Source organism: Somniosus microcephalus, chromosome 33 (assembly GCF_052327205.1).
Source record: "Somniosus microcephalus isolate GS21.2 chromosome 33, FLI_Smic_1.0, whole genome shotgun sequence".
Classification (NCBI taxonomy): domain Eukaryota; kingdom Metazoa; phylum Chordata; class Chondrichthyes; order Squaliformes; family Somniosidae; genus Somniosus; species Somniosus microcephalus.
Genome location: NC_141019.1, coordinates 17,481,493 through 17,506,338, shown reverse-complemented (window position 1 = coordinate 17,506,338; position 24,846 = coordinate 17,481,493).

Below are 24,846 nucleotides of genomic sequence, written 5' to 3'. Positions count from 1 at the left end.
GAGACTGGAGGAATAATGAGACTGGAGGAAGAGAGAGACTGGAGGAAGAATGAGACTGGAGGAAGAGTGGGACTGGAGGAAGAGAGAGACTGGAGGAAGTGTGAGACTGGAGGATGCGTGAGAAAGGAGGAAGAGTGAGAAGGAGGTAGAGTGAGACTGGAGGAAGAGTGAGACTGGGGGAAGAGTGAGACTGGAGCAAGATTGCGACTGGAGGAAGAGAGAGACTGGAGGAAGAGAGAGGCTGGAGGAAGAGAGAGGCTGGAGGAAGAGTGAGACTGGAGCAACAGTGAGACTGGAGGAAGAGTGAGACTGGTGGAAGAGTGAGACTGGAGGATGAGAGAGACTGGAGGAAGAGTGAGACTGGAGGAAGAGTGAGACAGGAGGAAGTGAGAGACTGGAGGAAGAGAGAGACTGGAGGAAGAGTGAGACTGGAGCAAGAGTGAGACTGGAGGAAGAGTGAGACTGGAAGAAGAGAGGCTGGAGGAAGAGTGAGACTGGAGCAACAGTGAGATTGGAGGAAGAGTGAGACTGGAGGAAGAGTGAGACTGGAGGATGAGAGAGACTGGAGGAAGAGTGAGACTGGAGGAAGAGTGAGACAGGAGGAAGTGAGAGACTGGAGGAAGAGAGAGACTGGAGGAAGAGTGAGACTGCAGGAAGAGAGTGACTGGAGGAAGAGTGAGACTGGAGGAAGAGTGAGACTGGAGGAAGAGAGAGTCAGGAGGTAGAGTGAGACTGGAGGAAGAGTGTGACTGGAGTAAGAGAGAGACTGGAGGAAGAGTGAGACTGGAGGAAGAGAGAGACGGGAGGTAGAGTGGGACTGGAGGAAGAGAGAGACTGGAGGAAGAGTGAGACTGGAGGAAGAGTGAGACTGGAGGAAGAGTGAGACAGGAGGAAGTGAGAGACTGGAGGAAGTGAGAGACTGGAGGAAGAGAGAGACTGGATGAAGAGTGATACTGCAGGAAGAGAGTGACTGGAGGAAGAGTGAGACTGGAGGAAGAGTGAGACTGGAGGAAGAGAGAGACTGGAGGTAGAGTGAGACTGGAGGAAGAGTGTGACTGGAGGAAGAGTGAGGCTGGAGGAAGAGAGAGACTGGAGGAAGAGTGAGACTGGATGACGAGATAGACTGGAGGACGAGAGAGACTGGAGGAAGAGTGAGACTGGAGGAAGGGTGAGACTGGAGGAAGAGAGAGACTGGAGGAATAGTGAGACTGGAGGAAGAGAGAGACCGGAGGAAGAGTGAGACTGGAGGAAGAGAGAGGCTGGAGGAAGAGTGAGACTGGAGGAAGAGAGAGACTGGAGGAAGAGTGATACTGCAGGAAGAGAGTGACTGGATTAAGAGTGAGACTGGAGGAAGAGGAGTGAGACAGGAGGAAGTGAGAGACTGGAAGAAGAGAGAGACTGGAGGATGAGTGAGACTGCAGGAAGAGAGTGACTGGAGGAAGATTGAGACTGGAGGAAGAGTGAGGCTGGAGGAAGAGTGAGACTGGAGGAAGAGAGAGACTGGAGGAAGAGTGAGACTGGAGGAAGAGAGAGACTGGAGGAAGAGTGAGACTGTAGGAAGAGAGAAACTTGAGGAAGAGTGGGACTGGAGGAAGAGAGAGACTGGAGGAAGAGTGAGACTGGAGGAAGAGAGAGACTGGAGGAAGAGTGAGACAGGAGGAAGTGAGAGACTGGAGGAAGAGAGAGACTGGAGGAAGAGTGATACTGCAGGAAGAGGGTGACTGGAGGAAGAGTGAGACTGGAGGAAGAGTGAGACTGGAGGAAGAGTGAGACTGGAGGTAGAGTGAGACTGGAGGAAGAGTGTGACTGGAGTAAGAGTGAGGCTGGAGGAAAAGAGAGACTGGAGGAAGAGTGAGACTGGAGGAAGAGAGAGACTGGAGGAAGAGTGAGACTGGAGGACGAGAGAGACTGGAGGACGAGAGAGACTGGAGGAAGAGTGAGACCGGAGGAAGGGTGAGACTGGAGGAAGAGAGAGACTGGAGGAAGAGAGAGACTGGAGGAAAAGTGAGACTGGAGTAAGAGAGAGACTGGAGGAAGAGTGAGACTGGAGGAAGAGAGAGGCTGGAGGAAGGGTGAGACTGGTGGAAGACTGAGACTGGAGGAATAGAGAGACTGTAGGAAGAGTGAGACTGGAGGTAGGGAGGGATGGGAGGAAGAGAGAGACTGGAGGAAGAGAGAGACTGGAGGCTGAGAGAGACTGGAGGAAGGGTGAGACTGGTGGAAGACTGAGACTGGAGGAATAGAGAGACTGTAGGAAGAGTGAGACTGGAGGAAGAGAGAGACTGGAGGCTGAGAGAGACTGGAGGAAGGGTGAGACTGGTGGAAGACTGAGACTGGAGGAATAGAGAGACTGTAGGAAGAGTGAGACTGGAGGAAGAGTGAGACTGAAGGAAGAGAGAGGCTGGAGGAAGAGTGAGACTGGAGGACGAGAGAGACTGGAGGACGAGAGAGACTGGTGGACGAGAGAGAATGGAGGAAGAGAGAGATTGGAGGAAGAGTGAGACTGGAGGAAGAGTGAGACTGGAGGAAGGGTGAGACTGGAGGAAGAGAGAGACTGGAGGAAGGGTGAGGCTGGCAGAAGAGCGGGACTGGAGGAAGAGTGAGACTGGAGGAAGAGAGAGACTGGAGGAAGAGTGAGACTGGAGGAAGAGAGAGTCTGGAGGAAGAATGAGACTGGAGGAAGAGTGGGACTGGAGGATGCGTGAGAAAGGAGGAAGAGTGAGAAGGAGGTAGAGTGAGACTGGAGGAAGAGTGAGACTGGGGGAAGAGTGAGACTGGAGCAAGATTGCGACTGGAGGAAGAGAGAGACTGGAGGAAGAGAGAGGCTGGAGGAAGAGTGAGACTGGAGCAACAGTGAGACTGGAGGAAGAGTGAGACTGGTGGAAGAGTGAGACTGGAGGATGAGAGAGACTGGAGGAAGAGTGAGACTGGAGGAAGAGTGAGACAGGAGGAAGTGAGAGACTGGAGGAAGAGAGAGACTGGAGGAAGAGTGAGACTGGAGCAAGAGTGAGACTGGAGGAAGAGTGAGACTGGAAGAAGAGAGGCTGGAGGAAGAGTGAGACTGGAGCAACAGTGAGATTGGAGGAAGAGTGAGACTGGAGGAAGAGTGAGACTGGAGGATGAGAGAGACTGGAGGAAGAGTGAGACTGGAGGAAGAGTGAGACAGGAGGAAGTGAGAGACTGGAGGAAGAGAGAGACTGGAGGAAGAGTGAGACTGCAGGAAGAGAGTGACTGGAGGAAGAGTGAGACTGGAGGAAGAGTGAGACTGGAGGAAGAGAGAGTCAGGAGGTAGAGTGAGACTGGAGGAAGAGTGTGACTGGAGTAAGAGAGAGACTGGAGGAAGAGTGAGACTGGAGGAAGAGAGAGACGGGAGGAAGAGTGGGACTGGAGGAAGAGAGAGACTGGAGGATGAGTGAGACTGGAGGAAGAGTGAGACTGGAGGAAGAGTGAGACAGGAGGAAGTGAGAGACTGGAGGAAGTGAGAGACTGGAGGAAGAGAGAGACTGGAGGAAGAGTGAGACTGGATGACGAGATAGACTGGAGGACGAGAGAGACTGGAGGAAGAGTGAGACTGGAGGAAGGGTGAGACTGGAGGAAGAGAGAGACTGGAGGAATAGTGAGACTGGAGGAAGAGAGAGACCGGAGGAAGAGTGAGACTGGAGGAAGAGAGAGGCTGGAGGAAGAGTGAGACTGGAGGAAGAGAGAGACTGGAGGAAGAGTGATACTGCAGGAAGAGAGTGACTGGATTAAGAGTGAGACTGGAGGAAGAGGAGTGAGACAGGAGGAAGTGAGAGACTGGAAGAAGATAGAGACTGGAGGATGAGTGAGACTGCAGGAAGAGAGTGACTGGAGGAAGATTGAGACTGGAGGAAGAGTGAGACTGGAGGAAGAGTGAGACTGGAGGAAGAGAGAGACTGGAGGAAGAGTGAGACTGGAGGAAGAGAGAGACTGGAGGAAGAGTGAGACTGTAGGAAGAGAGAAACTTGAGGAAGAGTGGGACTGGAGGAAGAGAGAGACTGGAGGAAGAGTGAGACTGGAGGAAGAGAGAGACTGGAGGAAGAGTGAGACAGGAGGAAGTGAGAGACTGGAGGAAGAGAGAGACTGGAGGAAGAGTGATACTGCAGGAAGAGGGTGACTGGAGGAAGAGTGAGACTGGAGGAAGAGTGAGACTGGAGGAAGAGTGAGACTGGAGGTAGAGTGAGACTGGAGGAAGAGTGTGACTGGAGTAAGAGTGAGGCTGGAGGAAAAGAGAGACTGGAGGAAGAGTGAGACTGGAGGAAGAGAGAGACTGGAGGAAGAGTGAGACTGGAGGACGAGAGAGACTGGAGGACGAGAGAGACTGGAGGAAGAGTGAGACCGGAGGAAGGGTGAGACTGGAGGAAGAGAGAGACTGGAGGAAGAGAGAGACTGGAGGAAAAGTGAGACTGGAGTAAGAGAGAGACTGGAGGAAGAGTGAGACTGGAGGAAGAGAGAGGCTGGAGGAAGGGTGAGACTGGTGGAAGACTGAGACTGGAGGAATAGAGAGACTGTAGGAAGAGTGAGACTGGAGGTAGGGAGGGATGGGAGGAAGAGAGAGACTGGAGGAAGAGAGAGACTGGAGGCTGAGAGAGACTGGAGGAAGGGTGAGACTGGTGGAAGACTGAGACTGGAGGAATAGAGAGACTGTAGGAAGAGTGAGACTGGAGGAAGAGAGAGACTGGAGGAAGAGTGTGAATGCAGGAAGAGTGAGACTGGAGGAAGAGTGAGACTGAAGGAAGAGAGAGGCTGGAGGAAGAGTGAGACTGGAGGACGAGAGAGACTGGAGGACGAGAGAGACTGGTGGACGAGAGAGAATGGAGGAAGAGAGAGATTGGAGGAAGAGTGAGACTGGAGGAAGAGTGAGACTGGAGGAAGGGTGAGACTGGAGGAAGAGAGAGACTGGAGGAAGGGTGAGGCTGGCAGAAGTGCGGGACTGGAGGAAGAGTGAGACTGGAGGAAGAGAGAGACTGGAGGAAGAGTGAGACTGGAGGAAGAGAGAGTCTGGAGGAAGAATGAGACTGGAGGAAGAGTGGGACTGGAGGATGCGTGAGAAAGGAGGAAGAGTGAGAAGGAGGTAGAGTGAGACTGGAGGAAGAGTGAGACTGGGGGAAGAGTGAGACTGGAGCAAGATTGCGACTGGAGGAAGAGAGAGACTGGAGGAAGAGAGAGGCTGGAGGAAGAGTGAGACTGGAGCAACAGTGAGACTGGAGGAAGAGTGAGACTGGTGGAAGAGTGAGACTGGAGGATGAGAGAGACTGGAGGAAGAGTGAGACTGGAGGAAGAGTGAGACAGGAGGAAGTGAGAGACTGGAGGAAGAGAGAGACTGGAGGAAGAGTGAGACTGGAGCAAGAGTGAGACTGGAGGAAGAGTGAGACTGGAAGAAGAGAGGCTGGAGGAAGAGTGAGACTGGAGCAACAGTGAGATTGGAGGAAGAGTGAGACTGGAGGAAGAGTGAGACTGGAGGATGAGAGAGACTGGAGGAAGAGTGAGACTGGAGGAAGAGTGAGACAGGAGGAAGTGAGAGACTGGAGGAAGAGAGAGACTGGAGGAAGAGTGAGACTGCAGGAAGAGAGTGACTGGAGGAAGAGTGAGACTGGAGGAAGAGTGAGACTGGAGGAAGAGAGAGTCAGGAGGTAGAGTGAGACTGGAGGAAGAGTGTGACTGGAGTAAGAGAGAGACTGGAGGAAGAGTGAGACTGGAGGAAGAGAGAGACGGGAGGAAGAGTGGGACTGGAGGAAGAGAGAGACTGGAGGAAGAGTGAGACTGGAGGAAGAGTGAGACTGGAGGAAGAGTGAGACAGGAGGAAGTGAGAGACTGGAGGAAGTGAGAGACTGGAGGAAGAGAGAGACTGGAGGAAGAGTGATACTGCAGGAAGAGAGTGACTGGAGGAAGAGTGAGACTGGAGGAAGAGTGAGACTGGAGGAAGAGAGAGACTGGAGGTAGAGTGAGACTGGAGGAAGAGTGTGACTGGAGGAAGAGTGAGGCTGGAGGAAGAGAGAGACTGGAGGAAGAGTGAGACTGGATGACGAGATAGACTGGAGGACGAGAGAGACTGGAGGAAGAGTGAGACTGGAGGAAGGGTGAGACTGGAGGAAGAGAGAGACTGGAGGAATAGTGAGACTGGAGGAAGAGAGAGACCGGAGGAAGAGTGAGACTGGAGGAAGAGAGAGGCTGGAGGAAGAGTGAGACTGGAGGAAGAGAGAGACTGGAGGAAGAGTGTTACTGCAGGAAGAGAGTGACTGGATTAAGAGTGAGACTGGAGGAAGAGGAGTGAGACAGGAGGAAGTGAGAGACTGGAAGAAAAGAGAGACTGGAGGATGAGTGAGACTGCAGGAAGAGAGTGACTGGAGGAAGATTGAGACTGGAGGAAGAGTGAGACTGGAGGAAGAGTGAGACTGGAGGAAGAGAGAGACTGGAGGAAGAGTGAGACTGGAGGAAGAGAGAGACTGGAGGAAGAGTGAGACTGTAGGAAGAGAGAAACTTGAGGAAGAGTGGGACTGGAGGAAGAGAGAGACTGGAGGAAGAGTGAGACTGGAGGAAGAGAGAGACTGGAGGAAGAGTGATACTGCAGGAAGAGGGTGACTGGAGGAAGAGTGAGACTGGAGGAAGAGTGAGACTGGAGGAAGAGTGAGACTGGAGGTAGAGTGAGACTGGAGGAAGAGTGTGACTGGAGTAAGAGTGAGGCTGGAGGAAAAGAGAGACTGGAGGAAGAGTGAGACTGGAGGAAGAGAGAGACTGGAGGAAGAGTGAGACTGGAGGACGAGAGAGACTGGAGGACGAGAGAGACTGGAGGAAGAGTGAGACCGGAGGAAGGGTGAGACTGGAGGAAGAGAGAGACTGGAGGAAGAGAGAGACTGGAGGAAGAGTGATACTGCAGGAAGAGGGTGACTGGAGGAAGAGTGAGACTGGAGGAAGAGTGAGACTGGAGGAAGAGTGAGACTGGAGGTAGAGTGAGACTGGAGGAAGAGTGTGACTGGAGTAAGAGTGAGGCTGGAGGAAAAGAGAGACTGGAGGAAGAGTGAGACTGGAGGAAGAGAGAGACTGGAGGAAGAGTGAGACTGGAGGACGAGAGAGACTGGAGGACGAGAGAGACTGGAGGAAGAGTGAGACCGGAGGAAGGGTGAGACTGGAGGAAGAGAGAGACTGGAGGAAGAGAGAGACTGGAGGAAAAGTGAGACTGGAGTAAGAGAGAGACTGGAGGAAGAGTGAGACTGGAGGAAGAGAGAGGCTGGAGGAAGGGTGAGACTGGTGGAAGACTGAGACTGGAGGAATAGAGAGACTGTAGGAAGAGTGAGACTGGAGGTAGGGAGGGATGGGAGGAAGAGAGAGACTGGAGGAAGAGAGAGACTGGAGGCTGAGAGAGACTGGAGGAAGGGTGAGACTGGTGGAAGACTGAGACTGGAGGAATAGAGAGACTGTAGGAAGAGTGAGACTGGAGGAAGAGAGAGACTGGAGGAAGAGTGTGAATGCAGGAAGAGTGAGACTGGAGGAAGAGTGAGACTGAAGGAAGAGAGAGGCTGGAGGAAGAGTGAGACTGGAGGACGAGAGAGACTGGAGGACGAGAGAGACTGGTGGACGAGAGAGAATGGAGGAAGAGAGAGATTGGAGGAAGAGTGAGACTGGAGGAAGAGTGAGACTGGAGGAAGGGTGAGACTGGAGGAAGAGAGAGACTGGAGGAAGGGTGAGGCTGGCAGAAGAGCGGGACTGGAGGAAGAGTGAGACTGGAGGAAGAGAGAGACTGGAGGAAGAGTGAGACTGGAGGAAGAGAGAGTCTGGAGGAAGAATGAGACTGGAGGAAGAGTGGGACTGGAGGAAGAGAGAGACTGGAGGAAGCGTGAGACTGGAGGAAGCATGAGAAAGGAGGAAGAGTGAGACTGGAGGAAGAGGGAGACTGGAGCAAGAGTGCGACTGGAGGAAGAGAGAGACTGGAGGAAGAGAGAGGCTGGAGGAAGAGTGAGACTGGAGCAACAGTGAGACTGGAGGAAGAGTGAGACTGGAGGAAGAGTGAGACTGGAGGATGAGAGAGACTGGAGGAAGAGTGAGACTGGAGGAAGAGTGAGACAGGAGGAAGTGAGAGACTGGAGGATGAGAGAGACCGGAGGAACAGTGAGACTGGAGCAAGAGTGAGACTGGAGGAAGAGTGAGACTGGAGGAAGAGTGAGACTGGAGGAAGAGTGAGACTGCAGGAAGTGAGAGACTGGAGGAAGAATGAGACTGGAGGAAGAGTGGGACTGGAGGAAGAGAGAGACTGGAGGAAGCGTGAGACTGGAGAAAGCGTGAGACTGGAGGAAGAGAGAGACTGGAGGAAGAGTGAGACTGGAGGAAGAGTGTGACTGGAGGAAGAGAGTGACCGGAGGAAGGGTGAGACTGGAGGAAGATTGTGAAAAGAGGAAGAGTGAGACTGGAGGAAGAGTGTGACAAGAGGAAGAGAGAGACTTGAGGAGGCTTGAGACTGGAGGACGAGTGAGACTGGAGTAAGAGTGAGACTGGAGGAAGAGAGAGACTGGAGATAGAGAGAGACTGGAGGAAGTGTGAGACTGGAGGAACAGAGAGACTGGAGGAAGAGTGAGACTGGAGGAAGAGAGAGACTGGAGGAAGAGAGATACTGGAGGAAGAGTGAGACTGGAGGAATAGAGAGACTGGAGGAAGAGTGAGACTGGAGGACGAGAGAGACTGGAGGACGAGAGAGACTGGAGGAAGAGTGAGACTGGAGGAAGAGTGAGACTGGAGGAAGAGAGAGACGGGAGGAAGAGTAAGACTGGAGGAAGAGAGAGACTGGAGTAAGAGTGAGACTGGAGGAAGAGAGAGGCTGGAGGAAGAGTGAGACAGGAGGAATAGTGAGACTGGAGGAAGAGTGAGACTGGGGGAAGGGTGAGACGGGAGGAAGAGAGAGACTGGAGGATGAGAGAGACTGAAGGAAGAAGGAGACTGGAGGAAGGGTGAGACAGGCGGAAGAGAGAGACTGGAGGAAGAGTGAGACTGGAGGAAGAGAGAGACTGGAGGAAGGGTGAGACTGGAGGAAGACTGAGACTGGAGGAAGAGAGAGACTGTAGGAAGAGTGAGACCGGCGGAGGAGAGAGACTGGAGGAAGAGTGAGAATGCAGGAAGAGTGAGACTGGAGGAAGAGAGAGACTGGAGGAAGAGTGAGACTGGAGGAAGAGTGAGACTGGAGGAAGAGAGAGACTGGAGGAAGAGTGAGACTGGAGAAAGAGAGAGACTGGAGGACGAGAGAGACTGGAGGAAGAGAGAGATTGGAGGAAGAGTGAGACTAGAGGAAGAGTGAGACTGGAGGAAGGGTGAGACTGGAGGAAGAGAGAGACTAGAGGAAGAGTGATACTGGAGGAAGAGAGAGACTGGAGGAAGAGTGAGACTGGAGGAAGAGAGAGACTAGAGGAAGAGTGTGACTGGAGGAAAACTGACACTGGAGGAAGAGAGAGACTGGAGGAAGAGTGAGACTGGAGGAAGAGTGAGACTGGAGAAAGAGTGAGACAGGAGGAAGAGTCAGACTGGAGAAAGAGTGAGACTGGAGGAAGAGTCAGACTGGAGGAAGAGTCAGACTGGAGGAAGAGTGTGACTGGAGGAAAACTGACACTGGAGGAAGAGAGAGACTGGAGGAAGAGTGAGACTGGAGGAAGAGTGAGACTGGAGAAAGAGTGAGACTGGAGGAAGAGTCAGACTGGAGGAAGAGTCAGACTGGAGGAAGAGTGTGACTGGAGGAAGAGAGTGACTGGAGGAAGGGTGAGACTGGAGGAAGATTGTGAAAAGAGGAAGAGTGAGACTGGAGGAAGAGTGTGACAAGAGGAAGAGAGAGACTTGAGGATGCTTGAGACTGGAGGACGAGTGAGACTGGAGTAGAGTGAGACTGGAGGAAGAGAGTGACTGGAGATAGAGAGAGACTGGAGGAAGTGTGAGACTGAAGGAAGGGTGAGACTGGAGGAACAGAGAGACTGGAGGAAGAGTGAGACTGGAGGAAGAGAGAGACTGGAGGAAGAGTGAGACTGGATGACGAGAGAGACTGGAGGAAGAGTGATACTGCAGGAAGAGAGAGACTGGAGGAAGAGTGAGACTGGAGGACGAGAGAGACTGGAGGACGAGAGAGACTGGAGGAAGAGAGAGACGGGAGGAAGAGTGAGACTGGAGGAAGAGAGAGGCTGGTGGAAGAGTGATACTGGAGGAAGAGAGAGGCTGGAGGAAGAGTGAGACTGGAGGAATAATGAGACTGGAGGAAGAGTGAGACTGGAGGAAGAGAGAGACTGGAGGAAGAGAGAGACTGAAGGAAGAGAGAGACTGGAGGAAGGGTGAGACAGGTGGAAGAGAGAGACTGGAGGAAGAGTGAGACTGGAGGAAGAGAGAGACTGGAGGAAGGGTGAGACTGGAGGAAGACTGAGACTGGAGGAAGAGAGAGGCTGGAGGAAGAGTGAGACTGGAGGAATAGTGAGATGGGAGGAAGAGTGAGACTGGAGGAAGGGTGAGATGGGAGGAAGAGAGAGACTGGAAGATGAGAGAGACTGAAGGAAGAGAGAGACTGAAGGAAGAGAGAGACTGGAGGAAGGGTGAGACAGGCGGAAGAGAGAGACTGGAGGAAGAGTGAGACTGGAGGAAGAGAGAGACTGGAGGAAGGGTGAGACTGGAGGAAGACTGAGACTGGAGGAAGAGAGAGACTGTAGGAAGAGTGAGACCGGCGGAGGAGAGAGACTGGAGGAAGAGTGAGAATGCAGGAAGAGTGAGACTGGAGGAAGAGTGAGACTGGAGGAAGAGAGAGACTGGAGGAAGAGTGAGACTGGAGAAAGAGAGAGACTGGAGGACGAGAGAGACTGGAGGAAGAGAGAGATTGGAGGAAGAGTGAGACTAGAGGAAGAGTGAGACTGGAGGAAGGGTGAGACTGGAGGAAGAGAGAGACTAGAGGAAGAGTGATACTGGAGGAAGAGAGAGACTGGAGGAAGAGTGAGACTGGAGGAAAACTGACACTGGAGGAAGAGAGAGACTGGAGGAAGAGTGAGACTGGAGGAAGAGTGAGACTGGAGAAAGAGTGAGACTGGAGGAAGAGTCAGACTGGAGAAAGAGTGAGACTGGAGGAAGAGTCAGACTGGAGGATGAGTCAGACTGGAGGAAGAGTGTGACTGGAGGAAAACTGACACTGGAGGAAGAGTGAGACTGGAGGAAGAGTGAGACTGGAGAAAGAGTGAGACTGGAGGAAGAGAGTGACTGGAGGAAGGGTGAGACTGGAGGAAGATTGTGAAAAGAGGAAGAGTGAGACTGGAGGAAGAGTGTGACTAGAGGAAGAGAGAGACTTGAGGATGCTTGAGACTGGAGGACGAGTGAGACTGGAGTAGAGTGAGACTGGAGGAAGAGAGTGACTGGAGATAGAGAGAGACTGGAGGAAGTGTGAGACTGGAGGAAGGGTGAGACTGGAGGAAGAGAGAGACTGGAGGAAGAGAGAGACTGGAGGAAGAGTGAGACTGGAGGAAGAGAGAGACTGGAGGAAGAGTGAGACTGGATGACGAGAGAGACTGGAGGAAGAGTGATACTGCAGGAAGAGAGAGACTGGAGGAAGAGTGAGACTGGAGGACGAGAGAGACTGGAGGACGAGAGAGACTGGAGGAAGAGTGAGACTGGAGGAAGGGTGAGACTGGAGGAAGAGAGAGACGGGAGGAAGAGTGAGACTGGAGGAAGAGAGAGGCTGGAGGAAGGGTGAGACTGAGGAAGAGAGAGGCTGGAGGAAGAGTGAGACTGGAGGAATAATGAGACTGGAGGAAGAGTGAGACTGGAGGAAGGGTGAGACGGGAGGAAGAGTGAGACTGGAGGAAGTGTGAGACTGGAGGAAGGGTGAGACTGAGGAAGAGAGAGGCTGGAGGAAGAGTGAGACTGGAGGAATAATGAGCCTGGAGGAAGAGTGAGACTGGAGGAAGGGTGAGACGGGAGGAAGAGAGAGACTGGAGGAAGAGAGAGACTGGAGGAAGGGTGAGACAGGCGGAAGAGAGAGACTGGAGGAAGAGTGAGACTGGAGGAAGAGAGAGACTGGAGGAAGGGTGAGACTGGAGGAAGACTGAGACTGGAGGAAGAAAGAGACTGTCGGAAGAGTGAGACTGGCGGAGGAGAGAGACTGGAGGAAGAGTGAGAATGCAGGAAGAGTGAGACTGGAGGAAGAGTGAGACTGGAGGAAGAGAGAGACTGGAGGAAGAGAGAGACTGGAGGAAGAGTGAGACTGGAGGAAGAGAGAGACTGGAGGATGAGAGAGACTGGAGGAAGAGAGAGACTGGAGAACGAGAGAGACTGGAGGAAGAGAGAGATTGGAGGAAGAGTGAGACTGGAGGAAGAGTGAGACTGGAGGAAGGGTGAGACTGGAGGAAGAGAGAGACTAGAGGAAGAGTGATACTGGAGGAAGAGCGAGACTGGAGGAAGAGTGAGACTGGAGGAAGAGAGAGACTAGAGGAAGAGGGATACTGGTGGAAGAGTGAGAATGGAGGAAGAGAGAGCCTGGAGGAAAAGCGAGACTGGAGGAAGAGCGAGACTGGAGGAATAATGAGACTGGAGGAAGAGAGAGACTGGAGGAAGAATGAGACTGGAGGAAGAGTGGGACTGGAGGAAGAGAGAGACTGGAGGAAGTGTGAGACTGGAGGATGCGTGAGAAAGGAGGAAGAGTGAGAAAGGAGGAAGAGTGAGACTGGAGGAAGAATGAGACTGCAGGAAGAGTGAGACTGGAGCAAGAGTGCGACTGGAGGAAGAGAGAGACTGGAGGAAGAGAGAGGCTGGAGGAAGAGTGAGACTGGAGCAACAGTGAGACTGGAGGAAGATTGAGACTGGTGGAAGAGTGAGACTGGAGGATGAGAGAGACTGGAGGAAGAGTGAGACTGGAGGAAAAGTGAGACAGGAGGAAGTGAGAGACTGGAGGAAGAGAGAGACTGGAGGAAGAGTGAGACTGGAGCAAGAGTGAGACTGGAGGAAGAGTGAGACTGGAAGAAGAGAGAGGCTGGAAGAAGAGAGAGGCTGGAGGAAGAGTGAGACTGGAGCAACAGTGAGATTGGAGGAATAGTGAGACTGGAGGAAGAGTGTTACTGGAGGAAGAGAGAGACTGGAGGTAGAGTGAGACTGGAGGAAGAGTGTGACTGGAGTAAGAGTGAGGCTGGAGGAAGAGAGAGACTGGAGGAAGAGTGAGACTGGAGGAAGAGAGAGACTGGAGGAAGAGTGAGACTGGATGACGAGATGGACTGGAGGACGAGAGAGACTGGAGGAAGAGTGAGAATGGAGGAAGGGTGAGACTGGAGGAAGAGAGAGACTGGAGGAATAGTGAGACTGGAGGAAGAGAGAGACTGGAGGAAGAGTGATACAGCAGGAAGAGAGTGACTGGATTAAGAGTGAGACTGGAGGAAGAGAGAGACAGGAGGAAGTGAGAGACTGGAGGAAGAGAGAGACAGGAGGAAGAGTGAGACAGCAGGAAGAGAGTGACTGGAGGAAGATTGAGACTGGAGGAAGAGTGAGACAGGAGGAAGAGTGATACTGCAGGAAGGGAGTGACTGGAGGAAGATTGAGACTGGAGGAAGAGTGAGACTGGAGGAAGAGAGAGACTGGAGGTAGAGTGAGACTGGAGGAAGAGTGTGACTGGAGGAAGAGAGAGATTGGAGGAAGAGTGAGACTAGAGGAAGAGTGAGACTGGAGGAAGGGTGAGACTGGAAGAAGAGAGAGACTAGAGGAAGAGTGAGACTGGAGGAAGAGAGAGACTAGAGGAAGAGTGATACTGGTGGAAGAGTGAGAATGGAGGAAGAGAGAGCCTGGAGGAAAAGCGAGACTGGAGGAAGAGCGAGACTGGAGGAATAATGAGACTGGAGGAAGAGAGAGACTGGAGGAAGAATGAGACTGGAGGAAGAGTGGGACTGGAGGAAGAGAGAGACTGGAGGCAGTGTGAGACAGGAGGATGCGTGAGAAAGGAGGAAGAGTGAGAAGGAGGTAGAGTGAGACTGGAGGAAGAGTGAGACTGGAGGAAGAGAGAGACTGGAGGAAGAGTGAGACTGGATGACGAGAGAGACTGGAGGAAGAGTGATACTGGAGGAAGAGAGAGACTGGAGGAAGAGTGAGACTGGAGGAAGAGTGAGACTGGAGGACGAGAGAGACTGGAGGACGAGAGAGACTGGAGGAAGTGTGAGACTGGAGGAAGGGTGAGACTGGAGGAAGAGAGAGACGGGAGGAAGAGTAAGACTGGAGGAAGAGAGAGACTGGAGTAAGAGTGAGACTGGAGGAAGAGAGAGGCTGGAGGAAGAGTGAGACTGGAGGAATAGTGAGACTGGAGGAAGGGTGAGACTGGAGGAAGACTGAGACTGGAGGAAGAGAGAGACTGTAGGAAGAGTGAGACCGGCGGAGGAGTGAGAATGCAGGAAGAGTGAGACTGGAGGAAGAGTGAGACTGGAGGAAGAGAGAGACTGGAGGAAGAGTGAGACTGGAGGAAGAGTGAGACTGGAGGAAGAGAGAGAATGGAGGAAGAGTGAGACTGGAGAAAGAGAGAGACTGGAGGAAGAGTGAGACTGGAGGAAGAGAGAGACTGGAGGAAGGGTGAGACTGGAGGAAGACTGAGACTGGAGGAAGAGAGAGGCTGGAGGAAGAGTGAGACTGGAGGAATAGTGAGACTGGAGGAAGAGTGAGACTGGAGGAAGGGTGAGATGGGAGGAAGAGAGAGACTGGAGGATGAGAGAGACTGTAGGAAGAGAGAGACTGGAGGAAGGGTGAGACAGGCGGAAGAGAGAGACTGGAGGAAGAGTGAGACTGGAGGAAGAGAGAGACTGGAGGAAGGGTGAGACTGGAGGAAGACTGAGACTGGAGGAAGAGAGAGACTGTAGGAAGAGTGAGACCGGCGGAGGAGAGAGACTGGAGGAAGAGTGAGAATGCAGGAAGAGTGAGACTGGAGGAAGAGTGAGACTGGAGGAAGAGAGAGACTGCAGGAAGAGTGAGTCTGGAGGAAGAGAGAGACTGGAGGAAGAGTGAGACTGGAGGAAGAGAGAGACTGGAGAAAGAGTGAGATTGGAGGAAGAGTGAGACTAGAGGAAGAGTGAGACTGGAGGAAGGGTGAGACTGGAGGAAGAGAGAGACTAGAGGAAGAGTGATACTGGAGGGAGAGAGAGACTGGAGGAAGAGTGAGACTGGAGGAAGAGAGAGACTAGAGGAAGAGTGTGACTGGAGGAAAACTGACACTGGAGGAAGAGAGAGACTGGAGGAAGAGTGAGACTGGAGGAAGAGTGAGACTGGAGGAAGAGTGAGACTGGAGAAAGAGTGAGACTGGAGGAAGAGTCAGACTGGAGAAAGAGTGAGACTGGAGGAAGAGTCAGACTGGAGGATGAGTCAGACTGGAGGAAGAGTGTGACTGGAGGAAAACTGACACTGGAGGAAGAGAGAGACTGGAGGAAGAGTGAGACTGGAGGAAGAGTGAGACTGGAGAAAGAGTGAGACTGGAGGAAGAGTCAGACTGGAGGAAGAGTCAGACTGGAGGAAGAGTGTGACTGGAGGAAGAGAGAGACTTGAGGATGCTTGAGACTGGAGGACGAGTGAGACTGGAGTAGAGTGAGACTGGAGGAAGAGAGTGACTGGAGATAGAGAGAGACTGGAGGAAGTGTGAGACTGGAGGAAGGGTGAGACTGGAGGAACAGAGAGACTGGAGGAAGAGTGAGACTGGAGGAAGAGAGAGACTGGAGGAAGAGTGAGACTGGAGGAAGAGTGATACTGCAGGAAGAGAGAGACTGGAGGAAGAGTGAGACTGGAGGAAGGGTGAGACTGGAGGAAGAAAGAGGCTGGAGGAAGAGTGAGACTGGAGGAAGAGAGAGGCTGGAGGAAGAGTGAGACTGGATGAATAATGAGACTGGAGGAAGAGTGAGACTGGAGGAAGGGTGAGACGGGAGGAAGAGAGAGACTGGAGGAAGAGTGAGACTGGAGGAAGAGAGAGACTGGAGGAAGGGTGAGACTGGAGGAAGACTGAGACTGGAGGAAGAAAGAGACTGTAGGAAGAGTGAGACTGGCGGAGGAGAGAGACTGGAGGAAGAGTGAGAATGCAGGAAGAGTGAGACTGGAGGAAGAGTGAGACTGGAGGAAGAGAGAGACTGGAGGAAGAGTGAGACTGGAGGAAGAGAGAGACTGGAGGAAGAGTGAGACTGGAGGATGAGAGAGACTGGAGGATGAGAGAGACTGGAGGATGAGTGAGACTGGAGGCAGAGAGTGACTGGAGATAGAGAGAGACTGGAGGAAGTGTTAGACTGGAGGAAGGGTGAGACTGGAGGAACAGAGAGACTGGAGGAAGAGTGAGACTGGAGGAAGAGAGAGCCTGGAGGAAGAGAGAGACTGGAGGAAGAGTGAGACTGGAGGAAGGGTGAGACTGGAGGAAGAGAGAGACGGGAGGAAGAGTGAGACTGGAGGAAGAGAGAGGCTGGAGGAAGGGTGAGACTGAGGAAGAGAGAGGCTGGAGGAAGAGTGAGACTGGAGGAATAATGAGACTGGAGGAAGAGTGAGACTGGAGGAAGGGTGAGACGGGAGGAAGAGTGAGACTGGAGGAAGTGTGAGACTGGAGGAAGGGTGAGACTGAGGAAGAGAGAGGCTGGAGGAAGAGTGAGACTGGAGGAATAATGAGACTGGAGGAAGAGTGAGACTGGAGGAAGGGTGAGACGGGAGGAAGAGAGAGACTGGAGGAAGAGAGAGACTGGAGGAAGGGTGAGACAGGCGGAAGAGAGAGACTGGAGGAAGAGTGAGACTGGAGGAAGAGAGAGACTGGAGGAAGGGTGAGACTGGAGGAAGACTGAGACTGGAGGAAGAAAGAGACTTTCGGAAGAGTGAGACTGGCGGAGGAGAGAGACTGGAGGAAGAGTGAGAATGCAGGAAGAGTGAGACTGGAGGAAGAGTGAGACTGGAGGAAGAGAGAGACTGGAGGAAGAGAGAGACTGGAGGAAGAGTGAGACTGGAGGAAGAGAGAGACTGGAGGATGAGAGAGACTGGAGGAAGAGAGAGACTGGAGAACGAGAGAGACTGGAGGAAGAGAGAGATTGGAGGAAGAGTGAGACTGGAGGAAGAGTGAGACTGGAGGAAGGGTGAGACTGGAGGAAGAGAGAGACTAGAGGAAGAGTGATACTGGAGGAAGAGCGAGACTGGAGGAAGAGTGAGACTGGAGGAAGAGAGAGACTAGAGGAAGAGCGATACTGGTGGAAGAGTGAGAATGGAGGAAGAGAGAGCCTGGAGGAAAAGCGAGACTGGAGGAAGAGCGAGACTGGAGGAATAATGAGACTGGAGGAAGAGAGAGACTGGAGGAAGAATGAGACTGGAGGAAGAGTGGGACTGGAGGAAGAGAGAGACTGGAGGAAGTGTGAGACTGGAGGATGCGTGAGAAAGGAGGAAGAGTGAGAAAGGAGGAAGAGTGAGACTGGAGGAAGAATGAGACTGCAGGAAGAGTGAGACTGGAGCAAGAGTGCGACTGGAGGAAGAGAGAGACTGGAGGAAGAGAGAGGCTGGAGGAAGAGTGAGACTGGAGCAACAGTGAGACTGGAGGAAGATTGAGACTGGTGGAAGAGTGAGACTGGAGGATGAGAGAGACTGGAGGAAGAGTGAGACTGGAGGAAAAGTGAGACAGGAGGAAGTGAGAGACTGGAGGAAGAGAGAGACTGGAGGAAGAGTGAGACTGGAGCAAGAGTGAGACTGGAGGAAGAGTGAGACTGGAAGAAGAGAGAGGCTGGAAGAAGAGAGAGGCTGGAGGAAGAGTGAGACTGGAGCAACAGTGAGATTGGAGGAATAGTGAGACTGGAGGAAGAGTGTTACTGGAGGAAGAGAGAGACTGGAGGTAGAGTGAGACTGGAGGAAGAGTGTGACTGGAGTAAGAGTGAGGCTGGAGGAAGAGAGATACTGGAGGAAGAGTGAGACTGGAGGAAGAGAGAGACTGGAGGAAGAGTGAGACTGGATGACGAGATGGACTGGAGGACGAGAGAGACTGGAGGAAGAGTGAGAATGGAGGAAGGGTGAGACTGGAGGAAGAGAGAGACTGGAGGAATAGTGAGACTGGAGGGAGAGAGAGACCGGAGGAAGAGTGAGACTGGAGGAAGAGAGAGACTGGAGGAAGAGTGATACAGCAGGAAGAGAGTGACTGGATTAAGAGTGAGACTGGAGGAAGAGAGAGACAGGAGGAAGTGAGAGACTGGAGGAAGAGAGAGACAGGAGGAAGAGTGAGACAGCAGGAAGAGAGTGACTGGAGGAAGATTGAGACTGGAGGAAGAGTGAGACAGGAGGAAGAGTGATACTGCAGGAAGGGAGTGACTGGAGGAAGATTGAGACTGGAGGAAGAGTGAGACTGGAGGAAGAGAGAGACTGGAGGTAGAGTGAGACTGGAGGAAGAGTGTGACTGGAGGAAGAGAGAGATTGGAGGAAGAGTGAGACTAGAGGAAGAGTGAGACTGGAGGAAGGGTGAGACTGGAAGAAGAGAGAGACTAGAGGAAGAGTGAGACTGGAGGAAGAGAGAGACTAGAGGAAGAGTGATACTGGTGGAAGAGTGAGAATGGAGGAAGAGAGAGCCTGGAGGAAAAGCGAGACTGGAGGAAGAGCGAGACTGGAGGAATAATGAGACTGGAGGAAGAGAGAGACTGGAGGAAGAATGAGACTGGAGGAAGAGTGGGACTGGAGGAAGAGAGAGACTGGAGGAAGTGTGAGACTGGAGGATGCGTGAGAAAGGAGGAAGAGTGAGAAGGAGGTAGAGTGAGACTGGAGGAAGAGTGAGACTGGAGGAAGAGAGAGACTGGAGGAAGAGTGAGACTGGATGACGAGAGAGACTGGAGGAAGAGTGATACTGGAGGAAGAGAGAGACTGGAGGAAGAGTGAGACTGGAGGAAGAGTGAGACTGGAGGACGAGAGAGACTGGAGGACGAGAGAGACTGGAGGAAGAGTGAGACTGGAGGAAGGGTGAGACTGGAGGAAGAGAGAGACGGGAGGAAGAGTAAGACTGGAGGAAGAGAGAGACTGGAGTAAGAGTGAGACTGGAGGAAGAGAGAGGCTGGAGGAAGAGTGAGACTGGAGGAATAGTGAGACTGGAGGAAGGGTGAGACTGGAGGAAGACTGAGACTGGAGGAAGAGAGAGACTGTAGGAAGAGTGAGACCGGCGGAGGAGTGAGAATGCAGGAAGAGTGAGACTGGAGGAAGAGTGAGACTGGAGGAAGAGAGAGACTGGAGGAAGAGTGAGACTGGAGGAAGAGTGAGACTGGAGGAAGAGAGAGAATGGAGGAAGAGTGAGACTGGAGAAAGAGAGAGACTGGAGGAAGAGTGAGACTGGAGGAAGAGAGAGACTGGAGGAAGGGTGAGACTGGAGGAAGACTGAGACTGGAGGAAGAGAGAGGCTGGAGGAAGAGTGAGACTGGAGGAATAGTGAGACTGGAGGAAGAGTGAGACTGGAGGAAGGGTGAGATGGGAGGAAGAGAGAGACTGGAGGATGAGAGAGACTGAAGGAAGAGAGAGACTGGAGGAAGGGTGAGACAGGCGGAAGAGAGAGACTGGAGGAAGAGTGAGACTGGAGGAAGAGAGAGACTGGAGGAAGAGTGAGACTGGAGGAAGACTGAGACTGGAGGAAGAGAGAGACTGTAGGAAGAGTGAGACCGGCGGAGGAGAGAGACTGGAGGAAGAGTGAGAATGCAGGAAGAGTGAGACTGGAGGAAGAGTGAGACTGGAGGAAGAGAGAGACTGCAGGAAGAGTGAGTCTGGAGGAAGAGAGAGACTGGAGGAAGAGTGAGACTGGAGGAAGAGAGAGACTGGAGGAAGAGTGAGATTGGAGGAAGAGTGAGACTAGAGGAAGAGTGAGACTGGAGGAAGGGTGAGACTGGAGGAAGAGAGAGACTAGAGGAAGAGTGATACTGGAGGGAGAGAGAGACTGGAGGAAGAGTGAGACTGGAGGAAGAGAGAGACTAGAGGAAGAGTGCGACTGGAGGAAAACTGACACTGGAGGAAGAGAGAGACTGGAGGAAGAGTGAGACTGGAGGAAGAGTGAGACTGGAGAAAGAGTGAGACTGGAGGAAGAGTCAGACTGGAGAAAGAGTGAGACTGGAGGAAGAGTGTGACTGGAGGAAAACTGACACTGGAGGAAGAGAGAGACTGGAGGAAGAGTGAGACTGGAGGAAGAGTGAGACTGGAGAAAGAGTGAGACTGGAGGAAGAGTCAGACTGGAGGAAGAGTCAGACTGGAGGAAGAGTGTGACTGGAGGAAGAGAGAGACTTGAGGATGCTTGAGACTGGAGGACGAGTGAGACTGGAGTAGAGTGAGACTGGAGGAAGAGAGTGACTGGAGATAGAGAGAGACTGGAGGAAGTGTGAGACTGGAGGAAGGGTGAGACTGGAGGAACAGAGAGACTGGAGGAAGAGTGAGACTGGAGGAAGAGTGAGACTGGAGGAAGAGTGAGACTGGATGACGAGAGAGACTGGAGGAAGAGTGATACTGCAGGAAGAGAGAGACTGGAGGAAGAGTGAGACTGGAGGAAGGGTGAGACTGGAGGAAGAGAGAGGCTGGAGGAAGAGTGAGACTGGAGGAAGAGAGAGGCTGGAGGAAGAGTGAGACTGGAGGAAGAGTGAGACTGGAGGAAGAGTGAGACTGGATGACGAGAGAGACTGGAGGAAGAGTGATACTGCAGGAAGAGAGAGACTGGAGGAAGAGTGAGACTGGAGGAAGGGTGAGACTGGAGGAAGAGTGAGACTGGAGGAAGGGTGAGACTGGAGGAAGAGAGAGGCTGGAGGAAGAGTGAGACTGGAGGAAGAGAGAGGCTGGAGGAAGAGTGAGACTGGATGAATAATGAGACTGGAGGAAGAGTGAGACTGGAGGAAGGGTGAGACGGGAGGAAGAGAGAGACTGGAGGAAGGGTGAGACTGGAGGAAGACTGAGACTGGAGGAAGAAAGAGACTGTAGGAAGAGTGAGACTGGCGGAGGAGAGCGACTGGAGGAAGTGTGAGAATGCAGGAAGAGTGAGACTGGAGGAAGAGTGAGACTGGAGGAAGAGAGAGACTGGAGGAAGAGTGAGACTGGAGGAAGAGAGAGACTGGAGGAAGAGTGAGACTGGAGGATGAGAGAGACTGGAGGATGAGAGAGACTGGAGGATGAGTGAGACTGGAGGAAGAGAGTGACTGGAGATAGAGAGAGACTGGAGGAAGTGTTAGACTGGAGGAAGGGTGAGACTGGAGGAACAGAGAGACTGGAGGAAGAGTGAGACTGGAGGAAGAGAGAGACTGGAGGAAGAGAGAGACTGGATGACGAGAGAGACTGGAGGAAGAGTGATACTGGAGGAAGAGTGAGACTGGAGGAAGAGAGAGACTGGAGGAAGAGTGAGACTGGAGCACGAGAGAGACTGGAGGACGAGAGAGACTGGAGGAAGAGTGAGACTGGAGGAAGGGTGAGACTGGAGGAAGAGAGAGACGGGAGGAAGAGTAAGACTGGAGGAAGAGAGAGACTGGAGTAAGAGTGAGACTGGAGGAAGAGAGAGGCTGGAGGAAGAGTGAGACTGGAGGAATAGTGAGACTGGAGGAAGAGTGAGACTGGAGGAAGGGTGAGACGGGAGGAAGAGAGAGACTGGAGGATGAGAGAGACTGAAGGAAGAGGGAGACTGGAGGAAGGGTGAGACAGGCGGAAGAGAGAGACTGGAGGAAGAGTGAGACTGGAGGAAGAGAGAGACTGGAGGAAGGGTGAGACTGGAGGAAGACTGAGACTGGAGGAAGAGTGAGAATGCAGGAAGAGTGAGACTGGAGGAAGAGAGAGACTGGAGGAAGAGTGAGACTGGAGGAAGAGAGAGACTGGAGGAAGAGTGAGACTGGAGAAAGAGAGAGACTGGAGGACGAGAGAGACTGGAGGAAGAGAGAGATTGGAGGAAGAGTGAGACTAGAGGAAGAGTGAGACTGGAGGAAGGGTGAGACTGGAGGAAGAGAGAGACTAGAGGAAGAGTGATACTGGAGGAAGAGAGAGACTGGAGGAAGAGTGAGACTGGAGGAAGAGAGAGACTAGAGGAAGAGTGTGACTGGAGGAAAACTGACACTGGAGGAAGAGAGAGACTGGAGGAAGAGTGAGACTGGAGGAAGAGTGAGACTGGAGAAAGAGTGAGACAGGAGGAAGAGTCAGACTGGAGAAAGAGTGAGACTGGAGGAAGAGTCAGACTGGAGGAAGAGTGTGACTGGAGGAAAACTGACACTGGAGGAAGAGAGAGACTGGAGGAAGAGTGAGACTGGAGGAAGAGTGAGACTGGAGAAAGAGTGAGACTGGAGGAAGAGTCAGACTGGAGGAAGAGTCACACTGGAGGAAGAGTGTGACTGGAGGAAGAGAGTGACTGGAGGAAGGGTGAGACTGGAGGAAGATTGTGAAAAGAGGAAGAGTGAGACTGGAGGAAGAGTGTGACAAGAGGAAGAGAGAGACTTGAGGATGCTTGAGACTGGAGGACGAGTGAGACTGGAGTAGAGTGAGACTGGAGGAAGAGAGTGACTGGAGATAGAGAGAGACTGGAGGAAGTGTGAGACTGAAGGAAGGGTGAGACTGGAGGATCAGAGAGACTGGAGGAAGAGTGAGACTGGAGGAAGAGAGAGACTGGAGGAAGAGTGAGACTGGATGACGAGAGAGACTGGAGGAAGAGTGATACTGCAGGAAGAGAGAGACTGGAGGAAGAGTGAGACTGGAGGACGAGAGAGACTGGAGGACGAGAGAGACTGGAGGAAGAGTGAGACTGGAGGAAGGGTGAGACTGGAGGAAGAGAGAGACGGGAGGAAGAGTGAGACTGGAGGAAGAGAGGCTGGAGGAAGAGTGAGACTGGAGGAAGAGAGAGGCTGGAGGAAGAGTGAGACTGGAGGAATAATGAGACTGGAGGAAGAGTGAGACTGGAGGAAGGGTGAGACGGGAGGAAGAGAGAGACTGGAGGAAGAGAGAGACTGAAGGAAGAGAGAGACTGGAGGAAGGGTGAGACAGGCGGAAGAGAGAGACTGGAGGAAGAGTGAGACTGGAGGAAGAGAGAGACTGGAGGAAGGGTGAGACTGGAGGAAGACTGAGACTGGAGGAAGAGAGAGGCTGGAGGAAGAGTGAGACTGGAGGAAGAGTGAGACTGGAGGAAGAGTGAGACTGGAGGAAGGGTGAGATGGGAGGAAGAGAGAGACTGGAAGATGAGAGAGACTGAAGGAAGAGAGAGACTGAAGGAAGAGAGAGACTGGAGGAAGGGTGAGACAGGCGGAAGAGAGAGACTGGAGGAAGAGTTGGACTGGAGGAAGAGAGAGACTGGAGGAAGGGTGAGACTGGAGGAAGACTGAGACTGGAGGAAGAGAGAGACTGTAGGAAGAGTGAGACCGGCGGAGGAGAGAGACTGGAGGAAGAGTGAGAATGCAGGAAGAGTGAGACTGGAGGAAGAGTGAGACTGGAGGAAGAGAGAGACTGGAGGAAGAGTGAGACTGGAGGAAGAGAGAGACTGGAGGAAGAGTGAGACTGGAGGAAGAGAGAGACTGGAGGAAGAGTGAGACTGGAGAAAGAGAGAGACTGGAGGACGAGAGAGACTGGAGGAAGAGAGAGATTGGAGGAAGAGTGAGACTAGAGGAAGAGTGAGACTGGAGGAAGGGTGAGACTGGAGGAAGAGAGAGACTAGAGGAAGAGTGAGACTGGAGGAAGAGAGAGTCAGGAGGTAGAGTGAGACTGGAGGAAGAGTGTGACTGGAGTAAGAGAGAGACTGGAGGAAGAGTGAGACTGGAGGAAGAGAGAGACGGGAGGAAGAGTGGGACTGGAGGAAGAGAGAGACTGGAGGAAGATTGAGACTGGAGGAAGAGTGAGACTGGAGGAAGAGTGAGACAGGAGGAAGTGAGAGACTGGAGGAAGTGAGAGACTGGAGGAAGAGAGAGACTGGAGGAAGAGTGATACTGCAGGAAGAGAGTGACTGGAGGAAGAGTGAGACTGGAGGAAGAGTGAGACTGGAGGAAGAGAGAGACTGGAGGTAGAGTGAGACTGGAGGAAGAGTGTGACTGGAGGAAGAGTGAGGCTGGAGGAAGAGAGAGACTGGAGGAAGAGTGAGACTGGATGACGAGATAGACTGGAGGACGAGAGAGACTGGAGGAAGAGTGAGACTGGAGGAAGGGTGAGACTGGAGGAAGAGAGAGACTGGAGGAATAGTGAGACTGGAGGAAGAGAGAGACCGGAGGAAGAGTGAGACTGGAGGAAGAGAGAGGCTGGAGGAAGAGTGAGACTGGAGGAAGAGAGAGACTGGAGGAAGAGTGATACTGCAGGAAGAGAGTGACTGGATTAAGAGTGAGACTGGAGGAAGAGTGAGACAGGAGGAAGTGAGAGACTGGAAGAAGAGAGAGACTGGAGGATGAGTGAGGCTGCAGGAAGAGAGTGACTGGAGGAAGATTGAGACTGGAGGAAGAGTGAGACTGGAGGAAGAGTGAGACTGGAGGAAGAGAGAGACTGGAGGAAGAGTGAGACTGGAGGAAGAGAGAGACTGGAGGAAGAGTGAGACTGGAGGAAGAGAGAAACTTGAGGAAGAGTGGGACTGGAGGAAGAGAGAGACTGGAGGAAGAGTGAGACTGGAGGAAGAGAGAGACTGGAGGAAGAGTGAGACAGGAGGAAGTGAGAGACTGGAGGAAGAGAGAGACTGGAGGAAGAGTGATACTGCAGGAAGAGGGTGACTGGAGGAAGAGTGAGACTGGAGGAAGAGTGAGACTGGAGGAAGAGTGAGACTGGAGGTAGAGTGAGACTGGAGGAAGAGTGTGACTGGAGTAAGAGTGAGGCTGGAGGAAAAGAGAGACTGGAGGAAGAGTGAGACTGGAGGAAGAGAGAGACTGGAGGAAGAGTGAGACTGGAGGACGAGAGAGACTGGAGGACGAGAGAGAC